Below are 24997 nucleotides of genomic sequence, written 5' to 3'. Positions count from 1 at the left end.
TGACTTTTGCAGCTTTCAAATGAGGGTCACTGACCCCGGCAGCCAAAAACCATTCCTCTGTGAGGCTACTATTTTATTGTTATTGTTACTTTTTATGATTTAACTTTCTATTCAGCCCCTCTCCTATTCATATTCCCATGTTTCATTAAAACCACTGCCTGGTTGTTAAGGTAATTTGAGCCCTAGCAACCAGATACCTGCTGAAATTGCAGCCTGGAGAGCTGCTGAATAAAATGCAAAATCATTTGAAGAACATGAAAAATAAAGACCAATTGCAATTTGTCTCAGAATATCAAGCTCTACATCATACTCAAAGTTCATTTTAAACGTGAACAACCCCTTTTCACCCACGTTTGCCACCCTAGTGTTGCACCCGACATATTATCCTTCCAAACGGCTGCACCGCGGGTTCCTCGCTGTACGGCTACGGGGCCCCGTCTCTCTCATACAGAAAAGGATTAATGTATTTCTTCCTGGTACCACATGTGCCCTTTAGCAGTGAGGCGTAGCCCCGGCATTGTGTAAGATAAAAGGGTTCTTTGTGACAGGGCGGGGGGTGTGTGGCACAGTTTGGGTGCACCACAGGATATGGTACTGGGTGTACCGTCTGATAAATGCTTACATACACAGTGGCACAGGCCCATAGAGGGCATAGAACTGTATTACTGTTATATCTACTGCCAGAGCCCATCCTGCAACTGCACATTGCTTTATTAGCCACAATAGGTACAGTCCTGCCCTGCTTTATGGCTGAGATTCTAGCTATCTGTATAACAGAGCATTCTGTCACAGTGGCACAGATCCTATCTGATCCCCCCCATTGTAAGCAGCAGTCCTGCCCTGCTTTATGGCTGAGATTCTAGCTATCTGTATAACAGAGCATTCTGTCACAGTGGCACAGATCCTATCTGATCCCCCCATTGTAAGCAGCAGTCCTGCCCTGCTTTATGGCTGAGATTCTAGCTATCTGTATAACAGAGCATTCTGTCACAGTGGCACAGATCCTATCTGATCCCCCCATTGTAAGCAGCAGTCCTGCCCTGCTTTATGGCTGAGATTCTAGCTATCTGTATAACAGAGCATTCTGTCACAGTGGCACAGATCCTATCTGATCCCCCCATTGTAAGCAGCAGTCCTGCCCTGCTTTATGGCTGAGATTCTAGCTATCTGTATAACAGAGCATTCTGTCACAGTGGCACAGATCCTATCTGATCCCCCCATTGTAAGCAGCAGTCCTGCCCTGCTTTATGGCTGAGATTCTAGCTATCTGTATAACAGAGCATTCTGTCACAGATCCTATCTGATCCCCCCATTGTAAGCAGCAGTCCTGTCCTGCTTTATGGCTGAGATTCTAGCTATCTGTATAACAGAGCATTCTGTCACAGTGGCACAGATCCTATCTGATCCCCCCATTGTAAGCAGCAGTCCTGCCCTGCTTTATGGCTGAGATTCTAGCTATCTGTATAACAGAGCATTCTGTCACAGTGGCACAGATCCTATCGGATTCCCCCATTGTAAGCAGCAGTCCTGCCCTGCTTTATGGCTGAGATTCTAGCTATCTGTATAACAGAGCATTCTGTCACAGTGGCACAGATCCTATCTGATCCCCCCATTGTAAGCAGCAGTCCTGCCCTGCTTTATGGCTGAGATTCTAGCTATCTGTATAACAGAGCATTCTGTCACAGTGGCACAATAACTCAACCTATTTCATCTCTCCAATCCAGCAACACAACTACAATCTAGTTATTGGCACTAGTGAGTGTTAAAAAGTAACCAGTTAACAAAAAGATTTATAAATGGGTGAGCTTCCCCTTTAATAAGCATTCCTCAGGTGAGCTGTATTCCTCAGGGGTGAGTAAGTGCAGTGACAGCCCACATAGAGAGAGCGCTCTGCTGCCGGTCATTCCGAGGATGTGCCAAATCAAAAACAGTATCTGCCTGGTCTTCATTTTTCATTATTTGTATTTTTTTTTTTAGTTATTTTACTTTTTCTTTAGCAGCCCTCCAGTTTGGAGTTGCAGAAGCTATCTGGTTGCTAGGGACTAAATTCCCTTAGCAACCAGGTAGTGGTTTGAATGAGAGGCTGGTATATGAATAGGAGAGGGAAGGAATAGAAAATAAAGTTATAAAAAGTAACCACCCCATTAAGCAAGCAATCTACCATCTTTCATCTTTGACCACTAGGGGTCCCTGATTCATTGAAGTCTATGGGTGAGAATTCATTTTCCCCTCTGAAGAGCCAATATCATAGATAGATAAAGGGGAGGTTAACACGCATGTTGTGCTACACCTGATGGTAACAGTATCTATTTATTTTAGAATTAATTCAGGAAGTCCTGCCCCACTGCATAAAACTGGAAGGAAAGCCAGGGATACCGAGGTTATTATATAATGCCGGGGCGTGCAGTCTGGAATGATCACAATCTGCGTCAGGAGAATGCAGCCCGCTGTTCCCCCTCGGCATGCAGAGGAAATACCTGAGCACTGCTATACATTTCTATGTCAGCTGCCTCGGAAATACACAGGGACCTGTGTTCTACTCAAGCCAGCATCTGCTCTCCTGCCTGCACAACTGCCTCTCAATATCCCCAAGCAGCTAATCAAGGCTATGAGCAAACTTAGGGGGCTGTTCCTGCTGAATTGTGCTTAGTACAGGGGAATCCCTATGTGCCATAGTTTTATGGTATCTCTCTGTACAGGCTATGAGCAAACTTAGGGGGCTGTTCCTGCTGAATTGTGCTTAGTACAGGGGAATCCCTATGTGCCATAGTTTTATGGGATCTCTCTGTACAGGCTATGAGCAAACTTAGGGGGCTGTTCCTGCTGAATTGTGCTTAGTACAGGGGAATCCCTATGTGCCATAGTTTTATGGTATCTCTCTGTACAGGCTATGGGCAAACTTAGGGGGCTGTTCTTGCTGAATTGTGCTTAGTATAGGGGAATCCCTATGTGCCATAGGTTTATGGTATCTCTCTGTACAGGCTATGGGCAAACTTAGGGGGCTGTTCCTGCTGAATTGTGCTTAGTACAGGGGAATCCCAATGTGCCATAGTTTTATGGTATCTCTCTGTACAGGCTATGAGCAAACTTAGGGGGCTGTTCCTGCTGAATTGTGCTTAGTACAGGGGAATCCCAATGTGCCATAGTTTTATGGTATCTCTCTGTACAGGCTATGGGGAAACTTAGGGGGCTGTTCCTGCTGAATTGTGCTTAGTACAGGGGAATCCCTATGCTGCCATAGGTTTATGGTATCTCTCTGTACAGGCTATGGGCAAACTTAGGGGGCTGATATTTTAGATATAAATAATCCTTAATGGAGGTAAAACAATTCTGTTAGTTTTAATTGATGTTTAAATGATTTGTTTAGTAGGCTTAAGGTATGGAGATCCAAATTATGGAAAGATCTCTAATCTGGAAAGCCCCAGGTCCCTAGCATTCTGTATATAACATCAAGAGGTTCCCAGGCCACCCCTTTACTTTCCTTAAAGGAAAGAGAAAGACAACCTGGCCCATTCCTGCCAAGGTACAATTCCCAGCACCCCCTTTACATGATAAAGGAATATGGGAGTTATAGTTTCTGTACTGGTGAACCTGTCCTACCCTTCAGAACAGGTTTGAACACTGATAAAGCATCCTGTTCAAACTTGCTGAGGATTCTGGGAGATGTAGTCAGGAAGGTCTGCCAAATGTGACAGTCCAGCCTTAAATCCTATTGTTGCCGAGGAGGCTGGCGTGTTGCGCCCAGCAGTGGGAAACCGCCATTCTAACGGTGCCAAGCACACAACATGGGAGCCTCAGATCCCTCAGCCCACAGCATGTTGACTCTGACTGTGCCTGGGTTTTATGGTCAGGGCTGGCGCGCGGCCCGACAACCTAATTGCAAAATGGGTTAGGAAGTGGGCGACGGGATGCTTCCGATCTGCGGGCAGCGGCACAGGGGATGTCATGCACTTACTGGCTAGCGGCACGGCCCGGTGCAACAGCGGCTACATTTAACTCCTTTATGTACAGCCATATTCATAATAATTGCCCCAGCAGTATGGCAGCTCACACCCACACATGGCACTGCCCCAGAGATGCCAGAGCTCAGGTGCCAAAGCAGGGCATCAGTTACAACCATGTGTGCAAGTAATGGACGATACTAAGGATACACCAAATCATCTCTTTTGGATTCAGCCAAACCCCCGAACCCTTGGATGTGGACGAATACCCCCTTACATTATCCCTTATAATACATGAGTGATACTCAGAGTTCCCTGTATAACTCAGCCTGCAGCCTTGTGCCTTTATATGGGCACAGAACCCCTCAGTGACTGCTAATATCCTTATCATTTACAGTAGGGGGTACATTATCCCTTATAATACATGAGTGATACTCAGAGTTCCCTGTATAACTCAGCCTGCAGCCTTGTGCCTTTATATGGGCACAGAACCCCTCAGTGACTGCTAATATCCTTATCATTTACAGTAGGGGGTACATTATCCCTTATAATACATGAGTGATACTCAGAGTTCCCTGTATAACTCAGCCTGCAGCCTTGTGCCTTTATATGGGGGGCACAGAACCCCTCAGTGACTGCTAATATCCTTATCATTTACAGTAGGGGGTACATTATCCCTTATAATACATGAGTGATACTCAGAGTTCCCTGTATAACTCAGCCTGCAGCCTTGTGCCTTTATATGGGCACAGAACCCCTCAGTGACTGCTAATATCCTTATCATTTACAGTAGGGGGTACATTATCCCTTATAATACATGAGTGATACTCATGTATTATAACAGATTTGTTGCATCCCTATATGTTACACACACCCTCCAACCCAGATTCCTCCTTGCAGGAAAACATCTATTTAAAGGGCAACCAAAACCACTACCCAGTCCCAGAATGCCCTTTGAACTCTGCACAGTCAGCAAAGATCCCTAAATAAACAGATAAGCTGACAGCAGGGTCGGCCTCTCTCTCTCCCATCCCAGTTTGGGATTTGCTTTTTTATTTTCAATTCAATGCAGAACAAAGCATGCTCTTTAAAGGGGAACTCCCAAAAACTGTATATTGTTTGCATAAAAAAAAACAAAAAAGAAAAATCTCCAACACAAACTCATTACAATTCTTCAATCACTATTTGAAAATTTTTCCCATCTATTTGTTTATCTGTTCTCTAGTTCTGACTCTTGAAACAACATAGCAAGTCCGTTTAACAGCCGAGTGTTTCATGAGTGGGAACCAGCAGTGCAGAAAGGGAAAGGCAAACTCTGCCTGGATGAATTTATACTGAGCAGCTGCTTAGAATGAAAGTGGAGGAGAGTGCTGATTGGTTGCTGGGCCATATATATGTGTATACGGGCAAAGTACTGGAGGGCCGCCAGGGGTATGTGCCTGTAATAAGCTATGGTGGCATCTCATTAGAGACGGGCCTTATAGTGACAGTGATGATGATGGTTTATATAATGGCAGCACCTACGGAACCATGGAGACTCCCAGCCCTATGCCCCTTCGCCAAAAGCCTGCAGCGAGGAAAGAGTTAAAACCCCCCGATGATTTCTGGGCAGTTAAGATTCTCGATGAGTCAAATGGGCCAGTTGGATTGTGACTCAGCGGGGACAGGATCTGATCATCTGCTAGTCAGTCAGTCAGTCATGTAGAGCCTCGTGATACGGCCGGCTTGTGACTCTCACAGCAACGCAACCCCCCCAGCAGGGGAAATTTCAGCTAAGCCCCCCCATACCCTGGCACCAACAACCACAAACCCTCCTGATGTCACTGAACTACAACTACCACCAGGGGCCAGGCCCTGGGAGTTGTAATCCCAGTATCTCCGGAGAGCACTTTACAAATAACTATAGAGGTATGGGATCTGATATACAGAAAGCTCAGAATTACAGGAAGGCCATCTCCCATAGACTCCATTTTAATCAAATAATTCTAATGATTCCCTTTACTCTGTAATAATAAAACAGTACCTGTACTTGATCCCAACTAAGATATAATTACCCCTTATTGGGGCAGAACAGCCCTATTGGGTTTATTTCATGGTTAAATGATTCCCTTTTCTCTGTAATAATAAAACAGTACCTGTACTTGATCCCAACTAAGATATAATTACCCCTTATTGGGGGCAGAACAGCCCAATTGGGTTTATTTCATGGTTAAATGATTCCCTTTTCTCTGTAATAATAAAACAGTACCTGTACTTGATCCCAACTAAGATATAATTACCCCTTATTGGGGCAGAACAGCCCAATTGGGTTTATTTCATGGTTAAATGATTCCCTTTTCTCTGTAATAATAAAACAGTACCTGTACTTGATCCCAACTAAGATATAATTACCCCTTATTGGGGGCAGAACAGCCCTATTGGGTTTATTTAATATTTCTTAGTATACTTAAAAGTATGGAGATCCAAATTACAGAAGGATCCCTTATCCAAATAACCCCAGGTCCCGAGCATTCTGGATAACAGGTCCCATACCTGCGTTCCGATTGGCACATATACACAGCACGGCAGTCAGGCAGGAATGTCAGTGTAATTATAATGAGGAAAGATTAATTAAACTTCATTAAAGGAGCGTTCACCTTCAGGTTAACTTTTAGTATGTTATAGAATGGCCTATTCTTAGCAACTTTTCAATTAGTCTTTATTTTTCATAGATTTTAAATTATTCACCTTTCTCTTCTGACTCTTTCAAATGGGGGTCACTGACCCCAGCAACCAAATAACTACTGCCCTGTGAGGCTATGATTTTATTGTGTTTTTATATTTAGGCCCCCCCCTTCTATTCATATTCCTGTCTCTCTTTCAAAGCATTCATATACCAGCCTCTCATTCAAACCACTGCCTGGTTGCTAGGTTAAATTGGACCCTAGCAACCAGATAACTGCTGAAATCCCAAACTGGAGAGCGGCAGAACAAAAGACAGAGCAAAAAATGAAGACCAACTCCAGATTAGCACTCTTTATATCATACTAAAAGATAACGTAATGGTGAACAACACATTTAAACTGTGTGACTCAGCGTCAGTCTCTCCTATAACACCGGCTACCATGCACAACTACTAGATGCCACTGAACTACAACTCTCAACAGAGTCACAGTGCAGCACAATAAGTGGAAGCTAAACCCTTCACCCCATTGGTTATTTACGCCAGTCTGCGGCACAGGGCAGGGGCAAAACACGGGCTGGGATTTGGTGAAAATCACAAACTTAGGGAAAGAAAAGGCACAAGGGGGGCAGGACGGCGCCTGTCACTTTAAGAAAATCAATTTCCACCTCCTGTTGCCACTACAGGCAGAGAGCGCTGACCTTTTATAGCTGCGATTCACCTGTCGGTCCATGCTAGGCACGCTCCGCTGCGCAGCCATCTGCTTCTGCAGCACCACAGCTTGTCGTGCCAATCCCTTCCGCTCCGCTGCGCGCAGGACCTCGCTTCCCATAAACGCCCCGATGCACCCAGGCCCTACATCCCTCCCTGGGATTATTATACATGAAAAACACATTCTATTAAAGGCCATGCTCATCGTCTCATTCAAACTGCTCCCTGGTCGCTAAGGTAATATGGACCCTAGCAACCAGATAGCTGCTGAAACTCCAAACTGCAGAGCTGCTGAACAAAAAGTGAAAAAACTACAAAACTACAATTAACAAATGAAGACCAATTGCAAATTGTCTCAGTATGGGTCCCATACCAGGTATACAGGTATCCAGAATACTTGGAACCTGGGGTTTGCCAGATAAGGGATCTTTCCGTAATTTGGATCTCCTACCTTAAGTCTACTAAAAATATATTTAAAACAGTAATTAAAGCCAATAGGGCTGTTCTGCCCCCCAATAAGGGGTAATTATATCTTAGTTGGGATCAAGTACAGGTACTGTTTTATTATTACAGAGAAAAGGGAATCATTTAACCATTAAATAAACCCAAAAGGGCTGTTCTGCCCCAATAAGGGGTAATTATATCTTAGTTGGGATCAAATACAGGTACTGTTTTATTATTACAGAGAAAAGGGAATCATTTAACCATTAAATAAACCCAATAGGGCTGTTCTGCCCCCAATAAGGGGTAATTATATCTTAGTTGGGATCAAGTACAGGTACTATTTTATTATTACAGAGAAAAGGGAATCATTTAACCATTAAATAAACCCAATAGGGCTGTTCTGCCCCCAATAAGGGGTAATTATATCTTAGTTGGGATCAAGTACAGGTACTATTTTATTATTACAGAGAAAAGGGAATCATTTAACCATTAAATAAACCCAATAGGGCTGTTCTGCCCCCAATAAGGGGTAATTATATCTTAGTTGGGATCAAGTACAGGTACTATTTTATTATTACAGAGAAAAGGGAATCATTTAACCATTAAATAAACCCAATAGGGCTGTTCTGCCCCCAATAAGGGGTAATTATATCTTAGTTGGGATCAAGTACAGGTACTGTTTTATTATTACAGAGAAAAGGGAATCATTTAACCATTAAATAAACCCAATAGGGCTGTTCTGCCCCCAATAAGGGGTAATTATATCTTAGTTGGGATCAAGTACAGGTACTGTTTTATTATTACAGAGAAAAGGGAATCATTTAACCATTAAATAAACCCAATAGGGCTGTTCTGCCCCCAATAAGGGGTAATTATATCTTAGTTGGGATCAAGTACAGGTACTGTTTTATTATTACAGAGAAAAATGAAAACCATTTTTAAAACTGTGAATAATTAGATTAAAATGGAGTCTATGAGAGATGGCCTTCCAGTAATTCTGGATAATGGGTTTCTGGATAAGGGGTCTGATACCGGTAATATAAGGGAGAGGCCCAGGTATTTCAGGCTACACCCAGCCCAACATACCAAAGAGGCTTGCCCTTTAAAACAAAGAAAAGGATTTTAGATTCAGGATTTTAAAGGGGAACTTTCTTTGCTACAAATTAATTTTCAGAAAACCAATTCTAATTTATTGGAAAAAAAAAACAAATCCCACAGAACCTGTAACTGGGAAGAGATTTCCGCCGATGAGAGAATTCCCATGCAGGGTGCAAGGGCGGCGGACGCGGTTAAGCCTCTCGCATTAAATCTCCAGCAGACTGCGAGCAGCCATGAATGTGCCCGGAATGTAAACAGACATAAAAGCAATGACATCATGCAGGGGCCACGCCGAGCTGCCGGCACCATTCATAGGAAGGACACGCCGGAATCCCAGCGAGCCCATCACAAAGCCTTAGTCACTGGAACGGAGCATGCAATGGAACGGCGGGGTGCAGCCTTAACCCTTTCACAGCCAAGGGGGGCCTATTAGCAACCTATTGCAGCACAACTGCCCCAACACTGAAAGTAAAGGTATGGGATCCCTTATCCGGAAACCCATTATCCAGAAAGCTCCGAATTACATAAAGCCCATCTCCCATAGACTCCATTTTCATCAAATAATTCAGAATTTCAAAAACAATTTCCTTTTTCTCTGTAATAATAAAACAGTACCTGTACTTGATCCCAACTAAGATATAATTACCCCTTATTGGGGCAGAACAGCCCTATTGGGTTTATTTCATGGTTAAATGATTCCCTTTTCTCTGTAATAATAAAACAGTACCTGTACTTGATCCCAACTAAGATATAATTACCCCTTATTGGGGGCAGAACAGCCCTATTGGGTTTATTTCATGGTTAAATGATTCCCTTTTCTCTGTAATAATAAAACAGTACCTGTACTTGATCCCAACTAAGATATAATTACCCCTTATTGGGGGCAGAACAGCCCTATTGGGTTTATTTCATGGTTAAATGATTCCCTTTTCTCTGTAATAATAAAACAGTACCTGTACTTGATCCCAACTAAGATATAATTACCCCTTATTGGGGGCAGAACAGCCCTATTGGGTTTATTTCATGGTTAAATGATTCCCTTTTCTCTGTAATAATAAAACAGTACCTGTACTTGATCCCAACTAAGATATAATTACCCCTTATTGGGGGCAGAACAGCCCTATTGGGTTTATTTCATGGTTAAATGATTCCCTTTTCTCTGTAATAATAAAACAGTACCTGTACTTGATCCCAACTAAGATATAATTACCCCTTATTGGGGCAGAACAGCCCTATTGGGTTTATTTAATGGTTAAATGATTCCCTTTTCTCTGTAATAATAAAACAGTACCTGTACTTGATTCCAACTGAGATATAAATAATCCTGATTGCATGCAAAACAATCCTATTGGGTTTAATTAATGTTTTATTGATTTTTTACTAAACTTAAGGTATGGAGATCCAAATTACAGAAAGATCCCTTATCTGGAATACCCTTGGTCCCGAGCATTCTGGATAACGGGTCCTATCCCTGTAATACAGTGGACACTGAGCCTGTGCAGCACATCAGCAGAGCAACTGGACCCTTGTATTGTAAGGAAAAAAGTGGGTAAAACAGGGTTATAAAGTTGAACTTCCCCTTTAAATTACAATACAGCAGAATTCTAAGACCATTTCCAGTGGCTGCAGGCTGATTATAACACCACTAAAATGCTTCTGTGAAGTTGGTCAGTTTTAAAAACCAGGGGGGTCACAACATAAAAGCATGTAAAATACTGTATTGGCTATCTGTCCTTTAAGAAGGGGGCCCTATATGGTCTTCCCCTAATTGCCCTAATGCTGCTTTATTGTTCTTTGTAAAAGGGAGTAGCTCACCTTTAAAGTTCAATATTAGTATTTTATCTTTCTCTTCAGTCTCTCCTTTTCATCCTCCAGTCTTTCATTACTACTGCCTGGTTGCCAGGGTAAAGTGGACCCTAGCAACTAGAAAGCTGCTGAAGTTACAAACGGAACAAAAAGACAAAATGATCCAAAAAGCATGAGAAATGCAATGGCTTTAGTACAGCTCTGTGTGTATCATGCTAAACGCTACTTTAGGTGAATTTCCCCTTTACAAACAATAAGGGAAGGCTCTTTCTCATATAAATTCCCAATTATGAGCAGAACATACGCGGGGTACTGGGGGTAGCAGGGTGACTAATCCCAATGGCTGGCCGATTGCACAAAACACATTGGCCAGGATGGAATAAGAGGGGCCAATCGTTTCCCAGGGGGGGTTATATTATATATTTCTAGGCTCTTTATATTCCTATGGTTCTTGCACCCAGTTGGGGCCCGGCCTTAGGGACTGGATTAACCATAAACTTGCCATAAATAGCCACGGAAGGCAGGGATTCCTTTGAACCCATCGCCGTTCCGTTCCCCTCAGCCCCCCCCCCCCAATCAGAGCCGGTGACTTCAATGTAACAGGATCGCCGGGAATGGGCTAAAAATTGTTTGCAGATCGTGGTTATTCCCTAACAGCGCTGTGTATATAAACTCCCTTCCTTCCTGCCCCAACTCCCATTCTTCCCAGCGTCAGGCACAGGCCACAAATCTCACTGTTAAACCCAAGTGAAGTGCGTGCTTTTTGGGTCAGGACTTTCCCACAGTTAACTGGTTCCCCTCCAGGTGCTACTGAACTACAACTCCCAGCAGCAGTGTTAAAGTTGAGCTATATCTGGAGGTAGCAATTGGTACCCCTAGGAAAATTTGCCCAAAGCTAAATCTTACAACTGTTGTACTACAAATCCCATGATCCCCGCTACTCAGAGAAAGGCTTGGGCAGTATAGGGTTGGCTGCGATGCATCTGGGTCAGGCGTTGGGGATGTTCAAGATTGAGATCATAATCCAAGTATTATTTAAAGAGGTGGTTCAGATAACTTTTAGTACGTTAGAGAATGTACTATTCCCAGCAACTTTGCAATTGCTCTTCATTGTTTATTTGTTATAGTTTTTAAATGATTTGCCTTCGTCGTCTTTTCAGCTTTCACATGGGGGTCACCGACCCCGGCAGCCAAAAATCTATTGCTTTTATTTCTATTGTTACTTATTGTTGTCTTTTATTATTTAGTCCCTCTTCCATTTGTTTTCCAGTCTCTCATTCACACCACGGCCTGGTTGCTAAGGTAAGCAAGCCCCTAGCAACCAGACAGCTGCTGAAATTCCAAACTGGAGAGGTGCTAAACCAAAAGCTAAATAACGGAAAAACTACAAAAAATAAAAATCAACTGCAAATTGTCTGAGAATATCAACGTCTACATCATACTAAAACAACAGATGGATTGGAGGCGATGAACTACCACTCCCAGAATCCTTAGCTGGAAGCCCCAGCAGCAGGACAAACAAAGGTCGGAGCATCCCTGCTGCAGACGTCGCCGCGTGGAGCTGTGGGACGCACTTGGCTGGTAGAGAGATACACGATAGCACATGTATCAGCAGCGGGGGGGGAAGCAATTAAACTTGGCCGCCTTCACTTCCTGCAGGATCCTGCCATTAAATAGCTCTGGCCCCGTCACATGGAAGTGCAATGTAATAGTGATCCCTGCAGCCAGCTCCGGCCCTGCCCCAGCGATAGTCCATATGGCAAGTTCCAGCAAGGCATGGAAACGGTTACATGGGGCCCAATAATTGCTACAATATGTTACAGCTGGCCACACACACACCAGTTCCGGCTATCGGATCAGGCAGCATTGTGCATGGGCTGAGGAGCTTGCCCACAGAAGAGACCAGTGGCCCACCAGTCTGATCAGTAACAATAAAGGGAAGCCCATTAAATCCATGGCAGTGAGGTACTGGGAGTTGCATCACATGCCCGTGTCTGTGTAAAACTCAGGGCACCGGAGAGGAGCCCCCGGGAGTAGCACAGCGCCGAATTTAGTAGCAGCACAGGAGTGGGGCTCAGTCAGGCATGAAATGTAAATCCATGCCCAGGGGCTGTGTGGGCATCTTACCCCTGCCAGCCTTTGTACCACTAAAGGGATTAGCCTGTATCAAAGGAAACCAGACCCAAACATTATATATATCCAGGGCTGGCCTCCATCGTGGGTCCCAGCTTGCCTCTACTCGCCTTCAACTACACACACATTTATCTCATTATATATACACTATGCCTTATTATACACACTATACCTCAATATACACATTATGCCTTATTATACACACTATACCTCAATATACACATTATGCCTTATTATACACACTATACCTCAATATACACACTATACCTCAATATACACATTATGCCTTATTATACACACTATACCTCAATATACACATGATGCCTTATTATACACACTATACCTCAATATACACATTATGCCTTATTATACACACTATACCTCAATATACACATTATGCCTTATTATACACACTATACCTCAATATACACATTATGCCTTATTATACACACACTATGCCTTATTATACACACACTATACCTCAATATACACATTATGCCTTATTATACACACACTATACCTCAATATACACATTATGCCTTATTATACACACTATACCTCAATATACACATTATGCCTTATTATACACACTATACCTCAATATACACATTATGCCTTATTATACACACACTATACCTCAATATACACATGATGCCTTATTATACACACACTATACCTCAATATACACATTATGCCTTATTATACACACTATACCTCAATATACACATTATGCCTTATTATACACACTATACCTCAATATACACATTATGCCTTATTATACACACACTATGCCTTATTATACACACACTATACCTCAATATACACATTATGCCTTATTATACACACACTATACCTCAATATACACATTATGCCTTATTATACACACTATACCTCAATATACACATTATGCCTTATTATACACACTATACCTCAATATACACATTATGCCTTATTATACACACTATACCTCAATATACACATTATGCCTTATTATACACACACTATACCTCAATATACACATTATGCCTTATTATACACACTATACCTCAATATACACATTATGCCTTATTATACACACACTATACCTCAATATACACATTATGCCTTATTATACACACACTATACCTCAATATACACATTATGCCTTATTATACACACTATACCTCAATATACACATTATGCCTTATTATACACACACTATACCTCAATATACACATTATGCCTTATTATACACACTATACCTCAATATACACATTATGCCTTATTATACACACACTATACCTCAATATACACATTATGCCTTATTATACACACTATACCTCAATATACACATTATGCCTTATTATACACACTATACCTCAATATACACATTATGCCTTATTATACACACACTATACCTCAATATACACATTATGCCTTATTATACACACTATACCTCAATATACACATTATGCCTTATTATACACACACTATACCCCAAATACATTCCTTGACTCATTTCTCTATTATCATTTCTAGATTATCTTCCTTTATTCATATAGTTCCATTATACAGGTATGGGACCCGTTATCCAGAATGCTTGGGACATGGGGTTTTCCAGATAAGGGGTCTTTCGGTAATTTGGATCGCCTACCTTAAGTCTTTAAACAGTAATTTAACCCAATAGGATTTTTTGGGCTCCAATAAGGGGTAATTATATCTTAGTTGGGATCAAGTACAGGTACTGTTTTATTATTACAGAGAAAAGGGAATCATTTAACCATTAAATAAACCCAATAGGGCTGTTCTGCCCCCAATAAGGGGTAATTATATCTTAGTTGGGATCAAGTACAGGTACTGTTTTATTATTACAGAGAAAAGGGAATCATTTAACCATGAAATAAACCCAATAGGGCTGTTCTGCCCCAATAAGGGGTAATTATATCTTAGTTGGGATCAAGTACAGGTACTGTTTTATTATTACAGAGAAAAGGGAATCATTTAACCATTAAATAAACCCAATAGGGCTGTTCTGCCCCCAATAAGGGGTAATTATATCTTAGTTGGGATCAAGTACAGGTACTGTTTTATTATTACAGAGAAAAGGGAATCATTTAACCCTGAAATAAACCCAATAGGGCTGTTCTGCCCCAATAAGGGGTAATTATATCTTAGTTGGGATCAAGTACAGGTACTGTTTTATTATTACAGAGAAAAGGGAATCATTTAACCATGAAATAAACCCAATAGGGCTGTTCTGCCCCCAATAAGGGGTAATTATATCTTAGTTGGGATCAAGTACAGGTACTGTTTTATTATTACAGAGAAAAGGGAATCATTTAACCATGAAATAAACCCAATAGGGCTGTTCTGTCCCATACCTGTATAAAAAATTCCCAGTACCATTGAGTTTGCTGCTGGGCACCTCCACATAAATCCTAGGGCAGCACCGGGCCAAAATACAGTCCTGGGCCAAGGGGGTAGGACTATTCCAAGACTCTTAATGCCCTTTGTTATTTAGCCGTCTATAGTGAGTTGCCCTTTAATACTATTTGCACCGCAGTTGTGACCCCACAAGCCCTGAAACATTTTCACTTCTGCTTCTGGTTTCCTAGAAAGCGCTAAGGGCCGTTTGCAACCTGGGAGAGGTTTATTCTCACTGGCGTCTCGGAAGCCCCATAGCATGACAGTTTGGGCTTTACCACATAGGGAATCTGGATTCCCCCTTTTCGGGGGGCACGGATTATAGAAGTAAAGAATCACAGGGTTGCCTGGTTGCTAGGGTTGTTGATCCCTAGCAACTCATGAGCAGTTTAAATTCCAGGAACGACAAGGTGCAGAAAGGAAAATGGAAATAGATGAAAAACAAGTTATTTTTGTCCGGGCTTGCCGGGGGGTTGCAATGCTACGCTGACGCTAGCGTGACTCCAGGTGATTCTACAGAAGTGTGTGGTTTTTAAAGTTTACAGCTGCTGGGGCTGTGGCTACAGTCACACATTTCTCTTAAAGGTACTCGACACGCATGGGGAATGTAATGCAGAGAGTGGAGTATCCTTGTAGATTGTAAGCTCTTTTGGGCAGGGCTCCCTTCCCCTCCTGTATCGGTTACTGATTGCTTTATATGTTACTCTGTATGTCCAATGTATGGAACCCACTTATTGTACAGCGCTGCGGGATATGTTGGCGCTTTATAAATAAATGTTAATAATAATCTTTCCATTATCTATCTGTCTATCTATCTATCTCTCTTCCCCTCCTGTATCGGTTACTGATTGCTTTATATGTTACTCTGTATGCCCAATGTATGAAACCCACTTATTGTACAGCGCTGTGGGGTATGTTGGCACTTTATAAATAAATGTTAATAATAATAATAAACCTGCACCCAGAAAGTGAGGGGTATTATTCTCCTGCAGTAACCAATGGCAGCGAGTTCAAGGCCGGCCAAAGGCACTAATTGTTGTCCAATGAGCTTCCTGCTCCCAAGGGGTGTCAACCAGGCCCACAGATAAGCACCAATACCGGCCCTACGTTATCATTATCAAGTTGGGAGCAGGGCCTTCTATGGGCCGGTTGGACCCCAAGATGTTTCTATTTGCCCGACCGCTGCCCCTTTAAGCAATTATGTTTACTTCAAAGGCACAGACAGAGGGGCTACAGGTACCGGGCACTAGGGGTAACCTGATGATGGTTATTAGCGCAGCTTAAATAGGCTCTCCTTATGCAGCCTCAGGCCGTGCCTAATGAGGATAATGGGGGTTGACAGAAATGCCTTGAATATGTCAACATTCAACAACCTCCCTTCCTGTCACCAAAGCAGAATCGGAGCGATCAGAACCTTGAATGGGGGGGGGTCACCTAATATGTTCTTTGCCCCTCCCAGAAACACACAGATGGTTCAGGCTATGTTAGTGGAACATCACTAGAGTGCCAGCTCCAAGGGTTCCTGAAGGCTCTGACAAGCATTGTGTTGTCACCAAAACCACAATTCCTTGGGTGGCGCCGATGTAGAACAGGGTAGTCAAGGCATGATGGAAAGTTTGAGATATAGAACTGCCCAACAGCCTCCATCTCTTGACCCAACTCCCAGCAACCCTACAGTGTTCAGCTGCTGGATGTGCCCTTCAGGCTACACACAAGGTTTCATATGACTTGTTGATAATTGTCCAAGGAATGATCAGGACACCCCAATACCATGGCACCTTGTCGCCCAGATGTTGCTCTTCATGTTACTGCCGAAAGCTGGCCGTACACACACCGACATAGAAACCTAGTTTGACCCAATTTTCAGACCATGTGTGGGCCCCTGCACCCCCCCAAGGGACTCCAGCTGTGGTCCCCACAATCTATATCCGAACGTTTGTCGGAAGAAAACTAAATTCTGAATGTGTATGGCCGGCTTTATTGTTCTCGTTACCAAACCATCAATCTCAACACTGTTTGTCTCCGTTACCATTGGGGCCAAATCAACAGCCACCCTAATGAATATCTAACTGGCGCTCGGCAAGATACAGAGAGATACGGCTGCAACATGCATGAAGGACCTCACTGAGCCATGGATAGTGTCTTCTCCCAGTGGGACTCTCCAGCACAGACAGTCAGTAGCCACGATGAGATACCGGTTGGGGAGGCTGTTGTTTTGGCCCATACACAGGCCAGCAAGCTGCCAACTCAGGGCATTTACTAGCAGGATATACCAGCCACAGCATTTAGACTTTCATGACAAGTATAGGATTTGGTGACTTGGGTCATACCTTTGGATCACCCAATTTCTGACCCACCTAAGCAGCAAGACTGCCACTGACTTGGTACCTTCCATCGTATGCCCCCTATGGCACCAGCATACCAGTCCAATGATGAAGGGCACAGAACATTCTGTATCCATCCCTCAGTCCTTGGTTGGAACCGCCCACCTTTGTAGCCTTATTGCAGTTCCCATGGGTGCTGTGTCTTAGGAATAAACCAATTACAACAGTCCCTACAGGTACACAGCCCTAGGGGTGATTGGGCCGATTACCCCCAGTGCCATATGATGGAACACACTCTATGGGAACTGAACACAAACACGTCAGGGTACGGGCCCCTTGTGCTTATTACCCATGAGTCCCCATTCCTGTATATTACTGCTGTATAATGTGTTTCCAATTCAAGTGGATCAGACTACGTACATAATTAGGGATAAACGGTGATACTATAAAACACACGGTAATTATAACTGCATGCAGCATATTTCAGATATGTCCCCAGCTTACCGTTTCCAACGACCACCCCCATCCCAGTTAATATTCCCAGTCCATCCCCAGTTGGGAGGGTAACACATACATGAAGCCTAATGGCAGAAGAACACACACAAGGGCTTGGCTGCAGCAAGAGACTCGCAGTTCAGCCCTGGCTAAAACCAATGCCCCTTCCCCTATATCACGTTCTGCCAGGTCTCTTTGGTGAGGAAGCGTTAACGCCCCCGTCCATTTCAGGAATTTAGGGGGGGGGGGGACAAAACATGAAAGTTTGGCTTCGCCCATCAGACACAGAGATATGGGGAAAGTGCAACAGGTACGGGTTATTAACCCTTGGCATCTCCTGCTCACCATCCTGTGATACATGCACCCTACACTGATACAGGCACCCACTGACTCCCAAATTGCCTGTTTGCCCAACCATCTGCTGCTAAGGAACAACCCCAGTATTACCAGCAGCACAAGGCAGGGAGGGGGTTAATATTGTTATATACCTGGTTTAGATTGTAAGCCTTAATGGGCCACTTCTCTCCAAAGGAACGGATGTGCCTATGACTGTATATAATGGAGATGTGCCCGTACCACCTACACAGCTCCTGGGCTAATGGACATTGGGGCAAGCCCTGACTGGATTGGCCCATAAGCGTGTGGGGTTTATAGGATATAAAGCCTGGCACCATGTACATTAGGTTACTAGGAGATGAAAGGAGGCAGGGGAGCAGGGCCCTATATAGGAACAGAGGGGCCACTGGGAAGTGGGCATAGTGCCCTGGGGGCAGGTAGGATTGAAAGGGAGGGGTAGCCAAGCCACCAGGGGGGCAATTAAAAGTGATCTTACCATGAACCTCTGGGTGGGAAATTCAGTGGCCTGTGGCTTCCAGAGAAGGGGATCCAGGGGCCCCAGGGGCCAGTGAGCCACAGCTGCCGAGGGAAAGGGGGATCCAGCTGGGAACAGATCCTTACAGGGACGGAGATGTACAGATCCAAGGAAGGGCTCCAGAAAGCTGCTGCTCCCAGGGGAAGGGATCAGGCAATCCGTGGCTTCCGGGCAAAGGGATCCAGTAGCCCAGGCTTCAATAGCAATGATCCGGCGGTGTGTGGCCCCTGAGGAGGGACCCGGCGGTGTGTGGCCCCTGAGGAGGGACCCGGCGGTGTGTGGCCCCTGAGGAGGGACCCGGCGGTGTGTGGCCCCTGAGGAGGGACCCGGCGGTGTGTGGCCCCTGAGGAGGGACCCGGCGGTGTGTGGCCCCTGAGGAGGGACCCGGCGGTGTGTGGCCCCTGAGGAGGGACCCGGCGGTGTGAGGCTTCTCAGTGAGGGACCCGGAGGAAGGGGACTGTATCCCAGAGCCGGGGGAGATGCAGCGGGGGAGATGCAGCGGGAATGAGACCCTCCCAGGGCAGGAATGGGTAGCTCGGCGCTAACGCAGCCTCATTGCTGCTCTATACCCCCTGTGTCCCGCCGGGATAGGTAGGTGGGGTATTAGTGTGGGAAAGCCGCCATGTTGCACACACAGATCGCTCCGGCAGCTGCACAGCTCCTACTGGCGGCGAGCAACACAGCATTCCTGCCTTGCACCATCCCTAGGGAGGGGCGGGGACACGCCAATCATCCGCATAAATCCCGCCCACTCGCTGCTTGCCGCCCAAAATGTTAATGACCAAGAACATTAATCCCCGCCCTGCTCAGCTGGACATATCAGCTGAATGGAGACTTCCGCCTAACCCCGCCCACCAGCGCCGCTTCCAGAGCTGCAGATCCAGATGTAACAGCGCTAGCCCCGCCCCCCTGCGCTGCTTCCCGGAGATGCCATGCAAGAGCGCTAGGCCCCGCCCCCATTCTGGGCCGGACGGACATACAATGTAACAACTTGCTTCCTGTTACAGGGAAAGGACTCAGTGTAGCAACTTACCCCCTGGCACCCACAAGGGCAATTGCAAGGGGGAAATTAGCGTTACAGTGGCCTTATAAATATAATATTTATACATACAGTTAAACAGGTGTTTTCATAGCCTGCTGCCTGATACTCAGAGTTCCCTGTATAACTCAGCCTGCAGCCTTGTGCCTTTATATGGGCACAGAACCCCTCAGTGACTGCTAATATCCTTATCATTTACAGTAGGGGGTACATTACCCCTTATAATACATGAGTGATACTCAGAGTTCCCTGTATAACTCAGCCTGCAGCCTTGTGCCTTTATATGGGGGGCACAGAACCCCTCAGTGACTGCTAATATCCTTATCATTTACAGTAGGGGGTACATTATCCCTTATAATACATGAGTGATACTCAGAGTTCCCTGTATAACTCAGCCTGCAGCCTTGTGCCTTTATATGGGCACAGAACCCCTCAGTGACTGCTAATATCCTTATCATTTACAGTAGGGGTACATTATGCCTTATAATACATGAGTGATACTCAGAGTTCCCTGTATAACTCAGCCTGCAGCCTTGTGCCTTTATATGGGCACAGAACCCCTCAGTGACTGCTAATATCCTTATCATTTACAGTAGGGGGTACATTATCCCTTATAATACATGAGTAAAACTCCCTGACCTGCATAGCATTTCTTTAGTTTACAGTAAGGGGCAGATCACTTCCCTTGTAGTTTTGCCCCCCCAGTTCTGCCCCTCTGTGTTAGAATGACAGTTTTTGCCCTTGTTTTACCCCAGGATTAAGAGGTTGTGTTACAAACACTGTTGTTGTGGCATCATGACTGAAAAAGAGTGACACAAACAACAAATAAAATACATCCTCTGTTTACAAAACACACAAGAGCATAACAGAATGTAACTGATTTCTTGGAATCGGGTTTCCCCGTGTGTTTATGGACCACGCGTACACACTGCGCACTTGCCTTTCACTGTTTCACGCCCGGGCCCCGGGCCCCGGGCCCCTGGCACTACATGGCAATAGGTTTTGAATTATTTGCCTTCCTCTTCTGCCCCATTCCAGCTTTCAAATGGGGGTCACTGACCCCGGCAACCAAAAACTATTGCTCTGTGAGGCTCCAGTTTTATTGTTATTATTACTTATCTTTCTATTCAGTCCCTCACTTATTTATATTCTGGTGTCGCATTCAAACAACTGCCTGGATGCTAAGGTAAATAAGATCCTAGCAACAGCATAGCTGCTTAAATGCCAAACTGAAGAGCTGCTGAAGAAAAAGTTAATTTTGCCCCCAGTGATTGTAATGGAGCATTATGGTCTGATTACTAACGCTGAATCTATTATTTCATGATAAAGTCTCCTGGTTGGAAATAACACATGAATATCGGCAGGAAGTGAGACGCGGCGTAGGTGAAGCGCTTTTCACTTTGAGTCACGTTCTGCCGACTGTGTTTATTCAGTATCAAACAAACCCACTGCACATTACACTGGCAACAGACACAACAATGCAGCAGCACTAATGTATAACAGGGAGTGTGGGGGGGGGGCATCGCTGGTGGGATCCCTGACTAGTATGGCAATGGGGGGCCCTACAGCATGTATGGGGAATAAGCTTGGCTAATGGCAGAATATGGGAGCACTGCAGGGGGTGATAGCGCCAGTCAGGCTGTACCAGTATAAGGCACGATAGTGCCAGTCAGGCTGTACCAGTATAAGGCATGATAGCGCCAGTCAGGCTGTACCAGTATAAGGCATGATAGCGCCAGTCAGGCTGTACCAGTATAAGGCACGATAGCGCCAGTCAGGCTGTACCAGTATAAGGCACGATAGTGCCAGTCAGGCTGTACCAGTATAAGGCATGATAGTGCCAGTCAGGCTGTACCAGTATAAGGCATGATAGTGCCAGTCAGGCTGTACCAGTATAAGGCATGATAGTGCCAGTCAGGCTGTACCAGTATAAGGCATGATAGCGCCAGTCAGGCTGTACCAGTATAAGGCATGATAGCGCCAGTCAGGCTGTACCAGTATAAGGCACGATAGTGCCAGTCAGGCTGTACCAGTATAAGGCACGATAGTGCCAGTCAGGCTGTACCAGTATAAGGCACGATAGTGCCAGTCAGGCTGTACCAGTATAAGGCATGATAGTGCCAGTCAGGCTGTACCAGTATAAGGCATGATAGTGCCAGTCAGGCTGTACCAGTATAAGGCATGATAGCGCCAGTCAGGCTGTACCAGTATAAGGCATGATAGCGCCAGTCAGGCTGTACCAGTATAAGGCATGATAGCGCCAGTCAGGCTGTACCAGTATAAGGCATGATAGTGCCAGTCAGGCTGTACCAGTATAAGGCATGATAGTGCCAGTCAGGCTGTACCAGTATAAGGCATGATAGTGCCAGTCAGGCTGTACCAGTATAAGGCATGATAGTGCCAGTCAGGCTGTACCAGTATAAGGCATGATAGTGCCAGTCAGGCTGTACCAGTATAAGGCATGATAGTGCCAGTCAGGCTGTACCAGTATAAGGCATGATAGTGCCAGTCAGGCTGTACCAGTATAAGGCGTGATAGTGCCAGTCAGGCTGTACCAGTATAAGGCATGATAGTGCCAGTCAGGCTGTACCAGTATAAGGCATGATAGTGCCAGTCAGGCTGTACCAGTATAAGGCATGATAGTGCCAGTCAGGCTGTACCAGTATAAGGCATGATAGCGCCAGTCAGGCTGTACCAGTATAAGGCATGATAGTGCCAGTCAGGCTGTACCAGTATAAGGCATGATAGTGCCAGTCAGGCTGTACCAGTATAAGGCACGATAGTGCCAGTCAGGCTGTACCAGTATAAGGCGTGATAGTGCCAGTCAGGCTGTACCAGTATAAGGCACGATAGTGCCAGTCAGGCTGTACCAGTATAAGGCATGATAGCGCCAGTCAGGCTGTACCAGTATAAGGCACGATAGTGCCAGTCAGGCTGTACCAGTATAAGGCACGATAGTGCCAGTCAGGCTGTACCAGTATAAGGCACGATAGTGCCAGTCAGGCTGTACCAGTATAAGGCACGATAGTGCCAGTCAGGCTGTACCAGTATAAGGCATGATAGCGCCAGTCAGGCTGTACCAGTATAAGGCATGATAGTGCCAGTCAGGCTGTACCAGTATAAGGCATGATAGTGCCAGTCAGGCTGTACCAGTATAAGGCGTGATAGTGCTAGTGAACAGAGCACCACTGGGGGGTGCTAGGAGATGCTGCAGTCAGGGGCCCCAAGAGCTAAAAATGTCACATGAGGGCTAGTAGTACTTATATGCTCATAGTCCAGTGCTCCATCTTGGGGGAATCGCCACCCCCACCAATTAATGGAACAAATTGGCCGGCACAGACTATGTTAGCCAGTTTGTTCAGTTATGGGATCAGTTCCTGGCCAGGCACATAAGGGTCTTTTTTTAAAGAGGCTTTTTGAGCAGGATTCAGATCCGCACACAGTCACATAAACACGGAAGTTGACATTTTTGTAACCCCTCCGTGGCCTAATGTGATTTGGATAATGAATCTTTCACAAAGGATTTGGGGTTCAGCCGGATCCCAAAATAGTGGGTTTGGTGCCTCCCTAATTCTGAGTGCAGGCTGTGCCCCGGGTAGTGATGGCTGCATCTCTCTGCCGCTGCTCGCTGGCGCCATCTAGCAGCTTATAGTAGGGCAGCGATTTAAAGGAGACATCAATGGGAAAGTATTCGGGGGGGGGGGTTTATAATTGCCTTTCATTTTGTATGAAACCTAAATAGTTATTTTCTCTCCCATGAGAGGAGCCGGAGCTGATGTGCTCGGTACAAGGACCCGTAGCCCCCAGCTTGCAGATATTACAGCTGGATCCCAGAAGGGCTTAGTACTACAGGGGCAGTTTTTAAAAAAAATGTCCCCGGTCCTTGTGGGCCCCATCAACCCAGACCCGATCCCTACCTGTAAGTACTGTTGTTACCCTGCTGCTTACCCTCCCCTTGATTGTGAAGAAGAGTAAGTCTAGGTGCAATGGGGGGGGGGGGTTGGAGGGGGTCAGGGGCCCCTAGGGCAGCAGCTATGAAGGGCCTCATTCTCCAGCTTCAGGGCAAGTGCAAAAAAATCAGGTTTTTTGCACCCTGCCATATGGTTAGTGCCCACAGAAGCAGCTCTTTGTCCTCCCAGAATAGAGCGCAAAGTTGCGTTTTACAGTATTGCAGAATTGCGCTTCCCCTTTAAAGGTACAGTTGGCCACATGTGCCCGAAGTCTGTAATACAATTCTCACTGACTCCCAACCAGTAGCAGATGAGTTGCTCCCAGTGGCCCCACAGCAGGTATTTATTTTTTAATTCCTTTGGTTTTGGAGGCATAAAGACTATGTGCCCTGCCCAACAGAGCCTCCTGTAGGCTGCCTGTCCATACTGGGCTTTCAAATAACCAATCACAGCCCTTATTAGGCACCCCCTAGGAACTTGCGTTGCTCCCTATCTTTTTTTAAATGTCAATGTTGCTAATGGTATGCTTCTAACAGCTGATTAATAAAGTATACATTTAGACTGGTTCCTATAGGTTGCACCTATTAACCCTCAATTGTCAGGTTTACTCAGCACTGATCAGTGACGGCTACAGGGGCAGAAGGAATAATTTGCTTGAGATGTCGCCACTAGAGGGCTCACTGGTCTGAAGTAATATGAGATAATTAGGAAACCTCGTTGGAACCTTGCTATGTTTGAACATGCAGTAACCTTAGTACTTTGTAATTTAGTGCCCCCATTTATAGCACAGACTGGCAGTACTGTTTCATGGGTACTCCAGTTTCATATATTTGCAGATGAACTTGTCTAACAGTGCATGCTGGGAGTTGTAGTCAAGTTCAAATTTTCCAGCATGATAAATTAAAAGCAATTTAGGTGCTACCCCTGCCATGATGTGGCCTTTTGGGGGTACAGGGTCCACATGTGATGCCCCTAAATTCTTTCACATGCCTGTCACTGCTGTACAGTGAAAATGTACATGATTTAACACTACTGGGTGTTTCCCACTGGTTATTGAAAGCTGTGCCCCCTGCTCCCCATCGCACTCGGTAAATAATGAATAATGGCTAGGCCAACCTCA

The 24997-nt window shown here is 45.0% G+C and overlaps 1 protein-coding gene across 1 annotated transcript in view; it reads right to left on the bottom strand.

The window, feature by feature from the left end:
* ptpra (protein tyrosine phosphatase, receptor type A) overlaps positions 1-19265 on the bottom strand; it is a 71683-nt gene extending 52418 nt beyond the window's left edge. Inside the window, 1 exon segment of the mRNA NM_001127950.1 lies at positions 18850-19265. The gene's annotated coding sequence lies outside the window, so the exon portion shown is untranslated.
* Between the last annotated feature and the right edge of the window lie 5732 nt (positions 19266-24997).

The sequence above is a fragment of the Xenopus tropicalis genome, chromosome 1, assembly GCF_000004195.4.
Source record: "Xenopus tropicalis strain Nigerian chromosome 1, UCB_Xtro_10.0, whole genome shotgun sequence".
NCBI classification, from domain to species: domain Eukaryota; kingdom Metazoa; phylum Chordata; class Amphibia; order Anura; family Pipidae; genus Xenopus; species Xenopus tropicalis.
The sequence above is the reverse complement of the archived record's forward strand: the minus strand, read 5'-3'. Positions and strand labels throughout refer to the sequence as shown.